Source organism: Bombus vancouverensis, chromosome 18 (genome assembly GCF_051014615.1).
Source record: "Bombus vancouverensis nearcticus chromosome 18, iyBomVanc1_principal, whole genome shotgun sequence".
NCBI lineage: Eukaryota > Metazoa > Arthropoda > Insecta > Hymenoptera > Apidae > Bombus > Bombus vancouverensis.
The window spans coordinates 492514-506979 of NC_134928.1; the positions used below are offsets into that span (position 1 = coordinate 492514).

The following is a 14466-nucleotide window of genomic DNA, read 5'->3' on the forward strand; positions in this document are numbered from 1 at the left end:
CCGGCATACCCCAAGGTAGTGTCCTCGGACCCCTACTGTACTCCATCTACACTGCCGACCTACCTATATCAAACGATATAACAATAGCGACATTTGCAGACGACACAGCGCTATTAGCTACCCACGCAGACCCGGTAATAGCCTCATCCACTCTCCAGCGAAGTCTCGACTCCATGGAAAAGTGGTTTCACAAATGGGGCTTCAAAGTCAACGAAAAGAAATCCTCACATGTAACCTTCACGCTCCGAACACAAACCTGCCCCCAGGTCACCATCAACAATGCAACAGTTCCTAGCAGGGACACAGTCCGATACCTGGGCATGACCCCGGACAGGAGACTAACGTGGAAGACACACATCTCAGATAAAACGAAGCAACTAAAGGACAAACTAAAAAAACTCTATTGGCTCACGGGCCGACGCTCCAAACTAAACATACAGAATAAAATTACCCTCTACAAGACCGTAATAAAACCTGTCTGGACCTACGGAATCCAACTATGGGGAACAGCAAGTAACTCCAACATTGAAATACTCCAACGCTTTCAATCGAAAACGCTAAGATCCCTAATTGACGCACCTTGGTATGTAACCAATGAAACAATACACCGCGACCTCAAGATACCCACCGTCAAAGAGGAAATAGCAAAATATAGCGACAGATATAGCAAAAGAATCAACAAACACCGAAACCCCCTAATCACTGGACTACTCGATACGACGGACCAGATTCGCAGGCTGAAGAGGCACTACCCGCTAGACCTAAACGTTAGATTCATTTAATTATCCAAATTAAGCATATGCACTTACTTATAATACTTATAAATTATACCTATCTATAATAAGTATTAACTTATTGTAAATAAACAGCCATGTCACTGCGCCACGCCAGAAAAATTACTGAAAATTCTCAACGCGAGAATTGATTGTAATTTCAACAAATAAATAAAAAAAAAAATCTCTAGAAATTTTGTATAGTATTTTGCGCTTCGGAGTCTTTAGTTTTTCGGTCAGGAAAGGAGAGCCGTGACCAAGGAAAAAGAAAATTTTATCTTGAACGCGCATTGTAATTGCGGTATTAATCTAGTCAGTAAATTGTTCTGTCCGTACCGAAATAGATAAATAAAGTAAACGTTGATAGTAAACTGTATTCGAGTTCAAGTAATAAACCCAGCAAAAACTTCGACGACCAACGGAGCAGCTGAGGTAAATGGCGCCAGACAGCGCCTACTCCTCAAGGTAAGAGAATTAATTCTGAGAATTTCCTTCTTCTCTGATAATTTCGTTGCCCTCGAGAATCGAATTAGAACTTCCTATCATCGATCTCGTTTTATTTTCGCGAACGGTTTCGAAGATAGAATCATCGTTTAACCTTTAAATAAAAAGGAGTTGTCCGCTGTGTCGGCTTCTGCGAACGGTGTTTTCAGCTACTGAACCACCCACTGATCTTCGCATTCCTCCTCCCATTGTTGGCAGAATATTGCCCGTCTTTGGGCAAGGCTTGCGAAATCACACAAATCCCGCACAGAGAGGACTATTAAATACATCGTCGGGGTCAATCGAAAATTAAGAGAGATACCGGCATTGCTAATAACCGATATTCTTGCCACCGTCGCATGCGATTGTAAGAGAGAAATAGGAGAACAATTTCCCTTCGGAAATTTAACCAACGGATCGTTTGCTGTGTTGGCTTGTGCAAACGGTGTTTTCGATTATCAAAAACACCCGTCGATCTTCGCATTCCTCCTCCCACTGTTGGTAAAATACTACCCGTCTTTGGGCAAGGCTTGCGAAATCACACGAGTCCCACACAGAGAGGATCGTTAGAATCATCCTCGATTATTAAACTCGAAAGGCAAGAAGATCGTGGTAACAAAATCCATCGTAGGAAATGAATTGAGTTTCGGTTCTAACGGCAACCAGTTACAGTGAAACTAAAAGAGAAGAAGAAGTCGAACGTAAAAATAAATTTATATATATATGTCAGAGATGAAAGAACACCGGAGTCTGTAATTGAACAATTGTAGTTATTCAATCCGATTGTAATTGTTCGAGAGTTGTGATAATGAGCTTGGGCTCGAGGCGACAGTCAGTCGCCGAACGTAGCCGCGGTCACGGGATGAACGCTTTGCCTACCAAAGGTATGGAGTAATTCTATAGCTCTTCTTAAAGGAAATATTCGTGGCGACACGCGACAGTAAACATTCCAACGGTTTCTGTCCCGTGGCTCGCCACACGCAGACCCTATTCTTCGAGTAAGATGATTGCCAGATGTCGATGCGTCTCCGCAGTACATGTTCGGCTAGCCCGAGGGCCCGTTATAAATCTTAAGGTTTAGTTAACTAAAGTCCTTCAAACAGACAAACAGTCTTTGTCCCAACTACGGGAAGATAGGGGAGACATATTTTTCAACGAGCGGCGTCTCCCACTAGCAACTTTCCCTCGAAGGCGGCTAGCATCTTTTTCTAACCACCGATATGGAGATTGACCAATTAGCAGCAACGTCAATTTCCCTTACTTTCTGAACGAAGGCTTTTCTCGACGAATCCGATGATCTCGTATCCTTAGACACACCCCATTATAGTTTTCCTCTGTGGCATCATAGGGACGGGAAAGGCATTCTCGTTCGCGATCTCACTGATGAAAGGAGTAACCCTTTACGACCAGTGAATATCACGCATCCGACTTAGATTTTGTGAGTACGTTCATCTATCATCCCGCCGACCGCGGATTCGTTATTGAACCTAGGATCATTGTCATTAGTTTCTCGAGTGCCTAACTACCACGGTTACTTGTCCGGCTCTATAATAATCGTATTTGCACTAGTCAATGTCTTCTCTATTGCATAACGACAACGTGTAACCCAAACGAAGATTCGTTTCACGCCCCTAACCCTAATTCTAATGTCCGCTCCGATATATATATATATATTTTAAATGTGATATCTATTTTATGTTTGTTAAATATATGTATTTTAATTCTATATTTCTCCCTTTTTAATTAATTGTATATATATACATATATATTCTTTACATTTGTAGTTGCGCACAGATTTTATTAAAGAAAAGTGTTAACAATGTGTTTTCATGATTTATTTCTCGCGCCTGACTTCCATTGATCCTTAATATTCCTGTCGCCGCGACGCGTGTAAATCTAACATGGCTGCTCATAAACATCATCAGCAAAGTTATAGTAACGGGTCTTTAATTTTGTTTAATATCGAAGTAATTTTCCGTCTGCCGCTCGTTTTCCTTATTCTACCGCAATTAAACATTTACTTATTAATATTGCTTTAAAGTGACAAAGTATTGTTCGTATGAATATACGTATATATATATTTATGTTGTGTGTCATTTTAATATGGCTAATGTTTTGTAATTCTTCGATTGCGTTATTGATTTCTTTGAGTAGTTTATTTTATAGAGTATTCGATAATATAAAACATACGCGCACACATATATATATATATATGTCGGAGCGGACATTAGAATTAGGGTTAGGGGCGTGAAACGAATCTTCGTTTGGGTTACACGTTGTCGTTATGCAATAGAGAAGACACTGACTAGTGCAAATACGATTATTATAGAGCCGGACAAGTAACCGTGGTAGTTAGGCACTCGAGAAACTAATGACAATGATCCTAGGTTCAATAACGAATCCGCGGTCGACGGGATGATAGATGAACGTACTCACAAAATCTAAGTCGGATGCGTGATATTCACTGGTCGTAAAGGGTTACTCCTTTCATCAGTGAGATCGCGAACGAGAGTGCCTTTCCCGTCCCGATGATGCCACAGAGGAAAACTATAATGGGGTGTGTCTAAGGATACGAGATCATCGGATTCGTCGAGAAAAGCCTTCGTTCAGAAAGTAAGGGAAATTGACGTTGCTGCTAATTGGTCAATCTCCATATCGGTGGTTAGAAAAAGATGCTAGCCGCCCTCGAGGGAAAGTTGTTAGTGGGAGACCGCGCTCGTTGAAAAATATGTCTCCCCTATCTTCCCGTAGTTGGGACAAAGACTGTTTGTCTGTTTGAAGGACTTTAGTTAACTAAACCTTAAGATTTATAACGGGCCCTCGGGCTAGCCGAACATGTACTGCGGAGACGCATCGACATCTGGCAATCATCTTACTCGAAGAATAGGGTCTGCGTGTGGCGAGCCACGGGACAGAAACCGTTGGAATGTTTACTGTCGCGTGTCGCCACGAATATTTCCTTTAAGGAGAGCTATAGAATTACTCCATACCTTTGCTAGGCAAAGCGTTCATCCCGTGACCGCGGCTACGTTCGGCGACTGACCGTCGCCTCGAGCCCAAGCTCATTATCACAACTCTCGAACAATTACAATCGGATTGAATAACTACAATTGTTCAGTTACAGACTCCGGTATTCTTTCATCTCCGACATATATATACGTATTCATATGCATATTTCTCTTGGCAGTGTAATATTCATACGAAATGAAATGTCAATTATTTATTTATCCTTTACCGGAATGTAGGCTAGTTTTAAGTATGTATCTTAGATTATCGGTTTGATAGAATTCGCACACATATATATATTTCTGACAATGTAACCTTCAATATTGTATGTTTTATGTATTCGTTAAACTATTAGTTTTTTGACTTCATGTATACTTATATTTCATAAATTGATAATATTGTATTTATTGCATAGTATTGGAAGCACTGTCTCTAATATTTATTAGGTTATTACATGTTCGGCATATATGTTTATACTTATATGTAACTCTCCAAATTGATTAATTGAAATATATATATATTCCTGGCGTTTCAATTATTTTCCCTTTTTGTAGTTATTCTTATTTTCTGGTTTATTTAGAATTGTTTGTATTATGTATTTTGCTTATTGGTTGGATTTGTTAATCGCCCTCGTTTTGTTAATCCTTCCTTTCGTTTCGTGGTGCCGCGTGTTCGTTTGTGCATTCAAATCCTTATTCGCGTGTTTTGTATAGAATGGTTTTCTTGTTCTTGTTACGGCGCGTGCGGAGCGCGGGACGTGACACCCCCGCCCTTGGAGTTCAAATTTCCATAGGAAATTTGACTGATGGTATCTCTGAGTTCGCTCGAGGCGGACGCAGGTGTCGTTGGTAGTTGAATGACTACCGGTGTTATCGATATCTCTTGAGGTTGTGCTGTTTGATCATCGATATTTCGTCTTCTTTTGAGGTATAGTAGCGGGTGGGTGACTGAGCCGCATATTGCTCCACATTCGTAAGTTTCACGTAACTGGTATCCGTGTGCGGCTATATCTATTATTGTCTTGATTAGTTTAAATATTGTGAGTATTCCAAATATTGCTGCACTCACAGTTCCAAATTCCATAAAACCAGTCCATAAGCTTGATACGGTATTTTTCGCTATTGTCGTTAATGTGTTTTTGTCCATCATTCCCAGGATGTTTACTGTTCCAGAGACGATTGTTTTTCCTGTTGCTCCTCTGGCCAATGCGTTCAAGACTGCAGATTTTTCTGCCGGGAACATAATGTGGTCCCGTAGTGCATCGAGGTCTTTTTAGGTATATATTCCGCTCGTGGCCAACGACGATGGTGCTGAATATCGCCGCGTTTGGCGCACGTCCGGGCGGAGTTCCTGTGGTGCGATTCCTTTGCCAGACGGGTAGTTCCGAGTAGCATTTTGTTCTATGTCATACCTTTACTTGTACCGGAATGCACTTGACTATATGGTCCGCTTCTCCTGCGATCAAAGCCATGTGTCCTGGGTTTTGGTTGTGGTGTATGCAAATTCGTCGGGCGGTAAGTTTGCCAAGCTTAAAGCGTTCTCTATTAGTTTCTTCTGTGTGTTGTGTCTTCGTGTCAGTACATCATGGTATAATGTCATTTGTCGTTTTACTTTCGAGTTTATCAGAAATAAGAATAACCTTTTATCATTATTAATATATGTATATATATGGAAAAGAAAATTTTTATATTTATATGTATTTTTTCTCTCTTTTTTTTTCTTTTTATTTTTATTGTTAAAACCTTGTTTTATTTTAGGTTTTACGTACATGTTATCAGTAAAAATAAATATCATGAATGCTACTTGAGTTATAATTATATACATATATGCATACGTACTGGTAAGTAGTATGAATGAGATTTGTTTTATTGTTATAAATATATAAGTATATATTATCAATAGGAATAAATATTACAAATGTACCTTGTCTTCGAGTATATATATATGTCGGAGATAAGAGGACACCGGTGCCTTCCCTCTGAAACCTCGGGAAAATCCATAAAAACATTGTAATTAAAATCTACAGTTGTAACTAAACGATTTGCCGTCATTCTAACCAATTGTATTTGTTTGAGACTTGTGACAATGAGCTTGGGCTCAAGGCGACAATTAGTCGCCGAACGTGGCCGCGGTCAACGGGACGAACTCTCCATCTAACAAAGGCATTGACTAATCCTATAGCTCTCCTTAAAAGAAAGATTTGTAGCAGCACGTGGCAGTAAACATTCCAACGGTTTCTGTCCCGTAGCTTGCCACACGCAGATCCTATTCTCTGGGCAGGATGTTTACCAGATGTCGACGCGTCTCCACAGTACGTGATCGGCTAGCCCGAGGAGCGTCATAAACACTAATATCTAGTTACCTAAAATCCTTCAACAGATACACAGTCTTTGTCCCAGTTACGGGAAGACAGGAGAGACCTATTTTTCCACGAACGACGTCTCCCACTAGCAACCCTCCCTCAAGGACAGCTAGCATCCTTTTCTAACTACCGATATGGAGATTGGCCAATTAGCAGCAACGTCAATTTCCCTTACTTTCCGAACGTAGGATGTCCCCGACGAATCCGATGATCTCGTGTCCTTAGACACACCCCGTCATAGTTTTCCTCTGGGGTATCACCGGGACGGAAAGTCATTCTCTCTTGCGGTCTCATCGACAAAAAGGAGATTAACGCCAGCGACGATTAACACAGAATCCGACTTAGATCTTTGCGAGTGCGTACGGCTACCGTCCCGTTGTCCGCGGATTCGTTATTGAACCTAGGATCATTGTCATTAGTTTCTCCAGTATCTAATTACCACGGTTACTTGTCCGGTTCTATGGTAATCGTATTTGCACTAGCCAATGTCTTCTCTATTGCATAACGACGACGTGTAATCCAAACGAAGATTCGCTTCACGCCCCTAACTCTAATTCTAATGTGAACCCGACATATATATGTGCGTGCAATGGTAAATATGACGGCTTAATTTTATGAGTCACTTGCATTATCAATGGAAGTGAATGTTATAAATATCGCCTACTTTACAACGTGCGTGTATATATATATTGGTAAACATAAGTGAAAATTATATGCATAGTTATAAATGTTGTTTGTTTACAGGTGGATATCATCAGTACTTGGTTTCGTGAGTGGAGTACCAATACTTTACAGTTCCACTGTGCGGATTGCTATTCATGTTCTTCCATCCGTCGTTCAGAGAATGGTTGATGAGTTCGCCATCAGTTTTGTACACACATATAAAAATAGTTAATATATATATATATATTGTTTATATAATTTTCTTTTGGATCTGTTCCCTTGTACGAATACTGTATCCCTGTATATAATATAATACATATATAATATGTTATAATTGTGTTAGTTGTTATTTATTATATATATTTTCCTTAACTCTCTCCCCCTTTTCTTGTGTTGTTTTTTTTTTTTTTTTATTAGTACCTAACATTGCTATTATGATGCTGTATTATGTTGCATTAGCTGTTATTTGTATGTGCGCGCGACGAATTTTTCAACATGGTCGCTCGCGTGTCTCTTTGGTATGGCGTTGGTTTAATGTCAACAGCAACGTGTTGTTGAAATAACTAATTAATTGTTAATCACTATAATCTTATTTAGTAGTGTTTTGTAATATTGTTTTGTGTATTCTGTTACCAGTTATTTCGTGTAGCATAACTTTATTCTTTTGCACCGAGTTCAGTCATGTCTTATCGTTAATATTTAGTTAGTCTATCTTGATTAATTTCTAACCTACTTCTGTGTTTATTGACCTTTCTTATTCTTTTCTATTAATTTATTATTGCTTGTACTTGCTATTTGCTATTATTTTGTGTATGATATGAATTAGTTTCTTTATTAGTGATTAAAATCTATTTGTTAGATTAACATTGTCTGTAATTCTTCAGATTCTACTCTTTCGATGCTGCATCACTTACCTAGATCATTCCCACAACATCATCCGATTCTTCGATATGCCTTGGATACTTACTACGGTTGTCTTCAATCGTCTTATATCTGTGGCTATAAAGGTACTGTTTAATTCATTTAATTTAATATGTGTATAATGCATTGTGTGTGCGACCGCTATTGTGCATTACAAAATCCACTTCTACATGTTAGATATAATAATATAACAATACTACGTAGATTAATACATAATAAAATATCCTTTTACTTTCAATTAATCTATCTTAATTATTTTCTAACCACTTTCTATATTTATCAGCTATTTTTTTCTTCTTGTTAATCTGCGAAATCCATGCATGTACACTTCCTTGTATGGTGATTGATTGTTCACGAGGTAAGTTGCACTTTCACTGTTTTCGTTATTCATTGAACTAACACGGTTTACATTCATACAGTAATTGGAGCGCTCGTAATAAACTTCTTTTCTTTTTCCAAGTTTCCGCTATCTGTGTCATTCGACGAACGGTGCCACGCCTCCACAGCACCGTTATAACATTTAGCGATGCTGCTCTTTGCATTACGGCAATTGGAGTTAATTCGTTCGTTTATTTTCAGCTGGTGCATGGTGTTCCGCAAGCAGGGAGCCATAACCTATTTTGCACGTAGACCTTCTTGTATGATGATTACTTGTTTACAAGGTAACTTTCACTTTCCCTCTTTTAATTATTTACTGAATCGACACGTTGTATATTCAAACAATAATTGGAGTACACATAATAATTTTCCTTTTTTCTTTTTAGGTTTCCGCTATCTGTATTGTTCGACAAACAGTGTCACACCTCCTTTTGATTTATCCATAATATAGTTATAACATTTAGTAACCTTGTATTTTGCACTGAGACAATTGAAACTAATTTATTCACTTATTTTAGGTAGCTGTCATACATTGTGTTCCACGAACAACGATCCATAACTTATACTTGCACGTACACTTTCTTGTGTGTTGATCACTTGTTCACAAGGTAACTTTCACTTTCGCTAGTTAATTGTTCATTGAGTTAACACGTTTTATATTTAAGCAATAATTGAAACACGTATAATAATTTTCCTTTTTCCTTTTAGGTGTTCGATATCTGCATTATTCGACGAACAGCACTATAACATATACTACCGCACTACGTTGTCCAATGAAATCGCTTTATTCATTGCTTATTTCGATTATGCGCCAGTTTCAACTTGTTTAAATGCACCGTTCGCGGAATCCCTTTTACTTCAATCTTGACGTTTTGGTTCTGCAAGATTTCTAGCACTTTGTGTGGTCCAGTATATTGATCGGAGAATTTTCCTATACTGGGTTCTTTTAGTAGATATATCGAATCTCCTATTTTAAAATCTTGAGGGTTGATTCGTCGATCGTAATATTCTTTTGGTCTTAGTTTGAATTTTATCAAATTTTCTCTTGCCATTCGTTGTACAGTGTTAATTTTATTGAACAGATCTTCGAGATATTCTGCGCATGTTGGTTCCATGTTCTCTTCGATTGTTACTTCACCGACAGGTTCTCTGGCTAGATGTCCGAAACTAATTTGTGCGGGGAGAATTTCGTTCCTTTCCTTCATTTTAGTTTTTATTTTGCGCCAAGACGCAAGTTTACTGACATCGATCCAATTATCCAATTGCTTGCTAATAGCATTCAAAATACAAATTTTTGAAAGTGCCGCAGCCATATTAACCCAAAAATATTTTGTATATAGTATAGTTTGATACCATCTATATTTTCCTGGGGGAATCATAAGATCAGCATTACTTACTATGTTGCCTACGTCAAATATTAGATGTAGTAACCAATAAAGTATTTTTAATGCAATTATAATCCAATGGCTAGCGTATTTATTCAAGTTTTTATATATATCTTCGACTGGTGATTCCCTATTTTCTCCCTTTTGATTTCTTTGAGCTCGTTGAACTTGCGTTTCTTCAGCTCGAAAATGTTTAGAATCCTTTTCCTTAGTTACCCTTTTTTCTTCTTCATTTACTTCATTCACAACACCTTTATTTTTCTCTACCTTTTCAGGATGAATAGTTTCACTGGAAGTGCTTATTATAATTAAATTATTATTTATTTGTATGGAACGTTTCGGAATATTTTTGGTAGATTTGGAATTATTCTTTGAATTTTTATTACAAACCTTTTTGCTTATAGATTCTGTTTTGGATTTAAGGATAGCTATATTTTTATTTTCTATAGTGTGATCTTCCTTGCAATTTAATGATTTGGCTTTGAGTTCGATAAAGTTTCCTTCTGATGGTTTTATAGAAGTTTTTGAGTGAGATGCACTCGCTATCTCTTTTCCTATTATGGTTGAAACATTCACGAATTTCGTGGAATCTTGCTTTTGTATCTTTGCCAAGTCGAACGTGGAGAGGCAATTCGCACTTCCCAGCGGGCCCAATATCTCTGTGATATTAGGCAGTGGATAAGCGTTGCCTGTCGTCTCGTCGTTCAATTTCCTAGTTTCTCCTTCGTCTGAAAGTTCTTTGGCACTAATATTATTTATCTTGTTTGGTAACTCAGTAAATTTCTCAGCCATGATCCTATCTATGGCACCGTGCGTCCTCTTATTATTTAACGTGACATTATCCCTTATCACAGCAACGGAACGGTGTTTGCATTGAAAAGTTGGTTGGTTGAAATGATCAGCATCTCTCTTTTGATTTAGATCTCTATCGAGGTATTTATTTGTGCGTTTTCCTTCCCAAGTTATTGCTCTTGTTTCTTTCCTGACATTTTCTTCTATTCCCGGGTTGTTTAGGTGTTTCCGCGACGGCGGTACAAATTTCCAGTCCTGGCGGTTGTTTCGGTTATAATTATTCGAAGGTGTCGGATGTTGGTATCGAAATCTATCGTTCGCTTGTTTTAATTCTCGCGTTGCTTTCACGGCTTGGCGGTACGCATCGTCCAAGGATTGGTATCCTGCTATTTTTACTCGTAAATACACCTCGTTTGGGAGCCCCTTAACGAAAGCTTCCCTCGTGTCTCGATCTATCCTATCTTGAAATACGGTGCCGTACTCGTACCTTTCCCCGTTCATTATTGCCAGTCTGAGATCTTTGACGCGCTCTATGTAGTCCAAAATATCTTCTCCCGGTCGTTGAAATATTGTAGCTAATTCCCCTTTATATTCGTTAACCGTTTTTCCCGGATCGAACATATCTTTTAATTTATTCCCGAAATCGTTTAAACTTATTATTTCTGTGTCTTCTATGGCGAGAAACGCGTGCCCGCGAAGCTTATTTGTTAATAATTTTACTAACTGAGATTCTTGATGCCTAGGAACCATGTTTCATGCGCGCTCGCATGCTCTTAAAAATCGAAATACCGAGGGTACATGTCCGTCGAACACTGGTACTGTCTCTATTGCATCTTTTAACTTAATTGATTGGGGATTAACTTCTATCGGTATTGTCGCTTGGGAAATTATCGGCGATGATACGGATGTTTTAGATTCTTGTTTTGTTTTAAGTTCGAATAAGCCGCTTTGTAATTCGCTGAGTTTTGCACTCATATCGCGAAAGTTCGCATCCCATGCTTTAAGTTTTTCCGATAACATCAAGATCATGTCTTTGTCCAACGATTTTAATTTAGTCGCCATTGTTTCTCAAATATATATTTTATTGACAAACGTGACAACCTTAGTCCTCTGTGGAGCGTATCGAACCGTTTAAACCAACTTTAATCCTCCGTGAAGCGTATCCCACCGCTGCCACCAAAATATTTACTATATATCTATTAATGTTACGTATTAGTTTATTGACATCGATCAAATTTTAAATTTAGAGTTTACTGAAAATTTTTTGTTTGTTGTTGAGTTTGAATTTAGTCTGAAGGAAGATAAATTGAAATGATATTATTGTGTATGTAATACTGGTTTAGATTTCTAATTAATACGGTAGTTGCTGCCACCAGAAATAGTCTAAGGACTATTTCAAAATATTTTATTTTTATTATTTTTCGTTTAATGGGTAGCGTTAACTGATGCTTAATGCAACTGGTAACGAATTTCAGTTTTCGACTAACCTGCTATGTGCAGGAATACTGGCACGGGAGAGGATTAAAGTTGGGATTAATAATTATTTGTCCTCGTAGAACGGATTTTATTTGAATGTAGAATTGCTTAGATTATTACCTTTATATATATATATATTTATTGGCCGGATATATATTTTTAGCGTTGCTGGATTGGATAGGAATGTGAGATTTTCGTTGTTTTATATAAATTTATTTTTACGTTCGACTTCTTCTTCTCTTTTAATTTCACTGTAACAGGTTGCCGTTAGAACCGAAACTCAATTCATTTCCTACGATGGATTTTGTTACCACGATCTTCTTGCCTTTCGAGTTTAATAATCGAGGATGATTCTAACGATCCTCTCTGTGTGGGACTCGTGTGATTTCGCAAGCCTTGCCCAAAGACGGGTAGTATTTTACCAACAGTGGGAGGAGGAATGCGAAGATCGACGGGTGTTTTTGATAATCGAAAACACCGTTTGCACAAGCCAACACAGCAAACGATCCGTTGGTTAAATTTCCGAAGGGAAATTGTTCTCCTATTTCTCTCTTACAATCGCATGCGACGGTGGCAAGAATATCGGTTATTAGCAATGCCGGTATCTCTCTTAATTTTCGATTGACCCCGACGATGTATTTAATAGTCCTCTCTGTGCGGGATTTGTGTGATTTCGCAAGCCTTGCCCAAAGACGGGCAATATTCTGCCAACAATGGGAGGAGGAATGCGAAGATCAGTGGGTGGTTCAGTAGCTGAAAACACCGTTCGCAGAAGCCGACACAGCGGACAACTCCTTTTTATTTAAAGGTTAAACGATGATTCTATATTCGAAACCGTTCGCGAAAATAAAACGAGATCGATGATAGGAAGTTCTAATTCGATTCTCGAGGGCAACGAAATTATCAGAGAAGAAGGAAATTCTCAGAATTAATTCTCTTACCTTGAGGAGTAGGCGCTGTCTGGCGCCATTTACCTCAGCTGCTCCGTTGGTCGTCGAAGTTTTTGCTGGGTTTATTACTTGAACTCGAATACAGTTTACTATCAACGTTTACTTTATTTATCTATTTCGGTACGGACAGAACAATTTACTGACTAGATTAATACCGCAATTACAATGCGCGTTCAAGATAAAATTTTCTTTTTCCTTGGTCACGGCTCTCCTTTCCTGACCGAAAAACTAAAGACTCCGAAGCGCAAAATACTATACAAAATTTCTAAAGATGAGCGCAATAACGAACGTAGTAACGAAATAATTAACAAAAGTGAACAAAACAATTATAAACCGTAATAACGAAGATCGCAATAACAATGAACAAAGAATAATGTAATAAGAATATTCACCAGGATGTTAATGATGATCGATAGTTGGTGAGTATAATAACGATAATGTTAATGAGTGAGCAACGTAATAAGAATATTCACCGGAATAATAAATGATAATTGAGCGTAATAATGTTCACCAGAATAATAATGTTAATCGCTAAATGATAGTTATCGAGTCTTTTTTGCTCTACGTTGCTTGCTTATTTATAATGCCATCCCCCACGGGCTGGTGGTTCGCTGGGGGTACGCTAATGATTGTTTTTGCGATTTTGATGTTTCCCCTTTCTTGTTGTTTCCCTAGGTTTCGGTGATCGACGTTCGAACAATGTTTGCGGAGACATTTCCATCGGAAGTTCCTTATTATTATTTTCCTTTTAAACGGCTTTTGTTTTTATGTATGATAAATATATATATATTTTTTAAATATGATATCTATTTTATGTTTGTTAAATACATGTATTTTAATTCTATATTTCCTCCTTTTTAATTGATTATATATATATATATATATATATATATATATATACATATATTTTTACATTTGTAGTTGCGCACATATTTTATTAAAGAAAAGTGTTAACAATATGTTTTCATGATTTATTTCTCGCGTCTGACTTCCATTAATCCTTAATATTCCTGTCGCCGTGACGTGTGTAAATCTAACATGGCTGCTCATAAATGTCATCAGCAAAGTTATAGTAACGGGTCTTTAAATTTTGTTTAATATCGAAGTAATTGTCTACCGCTCGTTTTCCTTATTCTACCGCAATTAAACATTTACTTATTAATACTGCTTTAAGGTATTGTTCGTGTGGATATACGCATATATATATATATATTTTATGTTGGGTGTTTGTAATTCTTCGATTGCGTTATTTATTGTTTTGAGTAGTTTATTTTATA

At 37.8% G+C, this 14466-nt stretch overlaps 1 long non-coding RNA gene across 7 annotated transcripts in view; it reads left to right on the forward strand.

Moving 5' to 3' along the window:
- Nucleotides 1-5638: 5638 nt before the first annotated feature.
- Nucleotides 5639-14466, forward strand: part of LOC143304057 (uncharacterized) — a 37090-nt gene continuing 28262 nt past the window's right edge. For 3 of the 7 annotated variants that reach the window (XR_013060745.1, XR_013060749.1, XR_013060750.1), the window contains exons 1-3: nt 5639-5776; nt 7369-7989; nt 8172-8294. This is a non-coding gene — a long non-coding RNA (uncharacterized LOC143304057). Of the gene's footprint in view, nt 5777-7368; nt 8295-8787; nt 8871-8972; nt 9195-9294; nt 14034-14466 lie in introns of those variants that run through there. The other 4 variants (XR_013060751.1, XR_013060752.1, XR_013060748.1 and 1 more) reach the window with 4 other exon arrangements.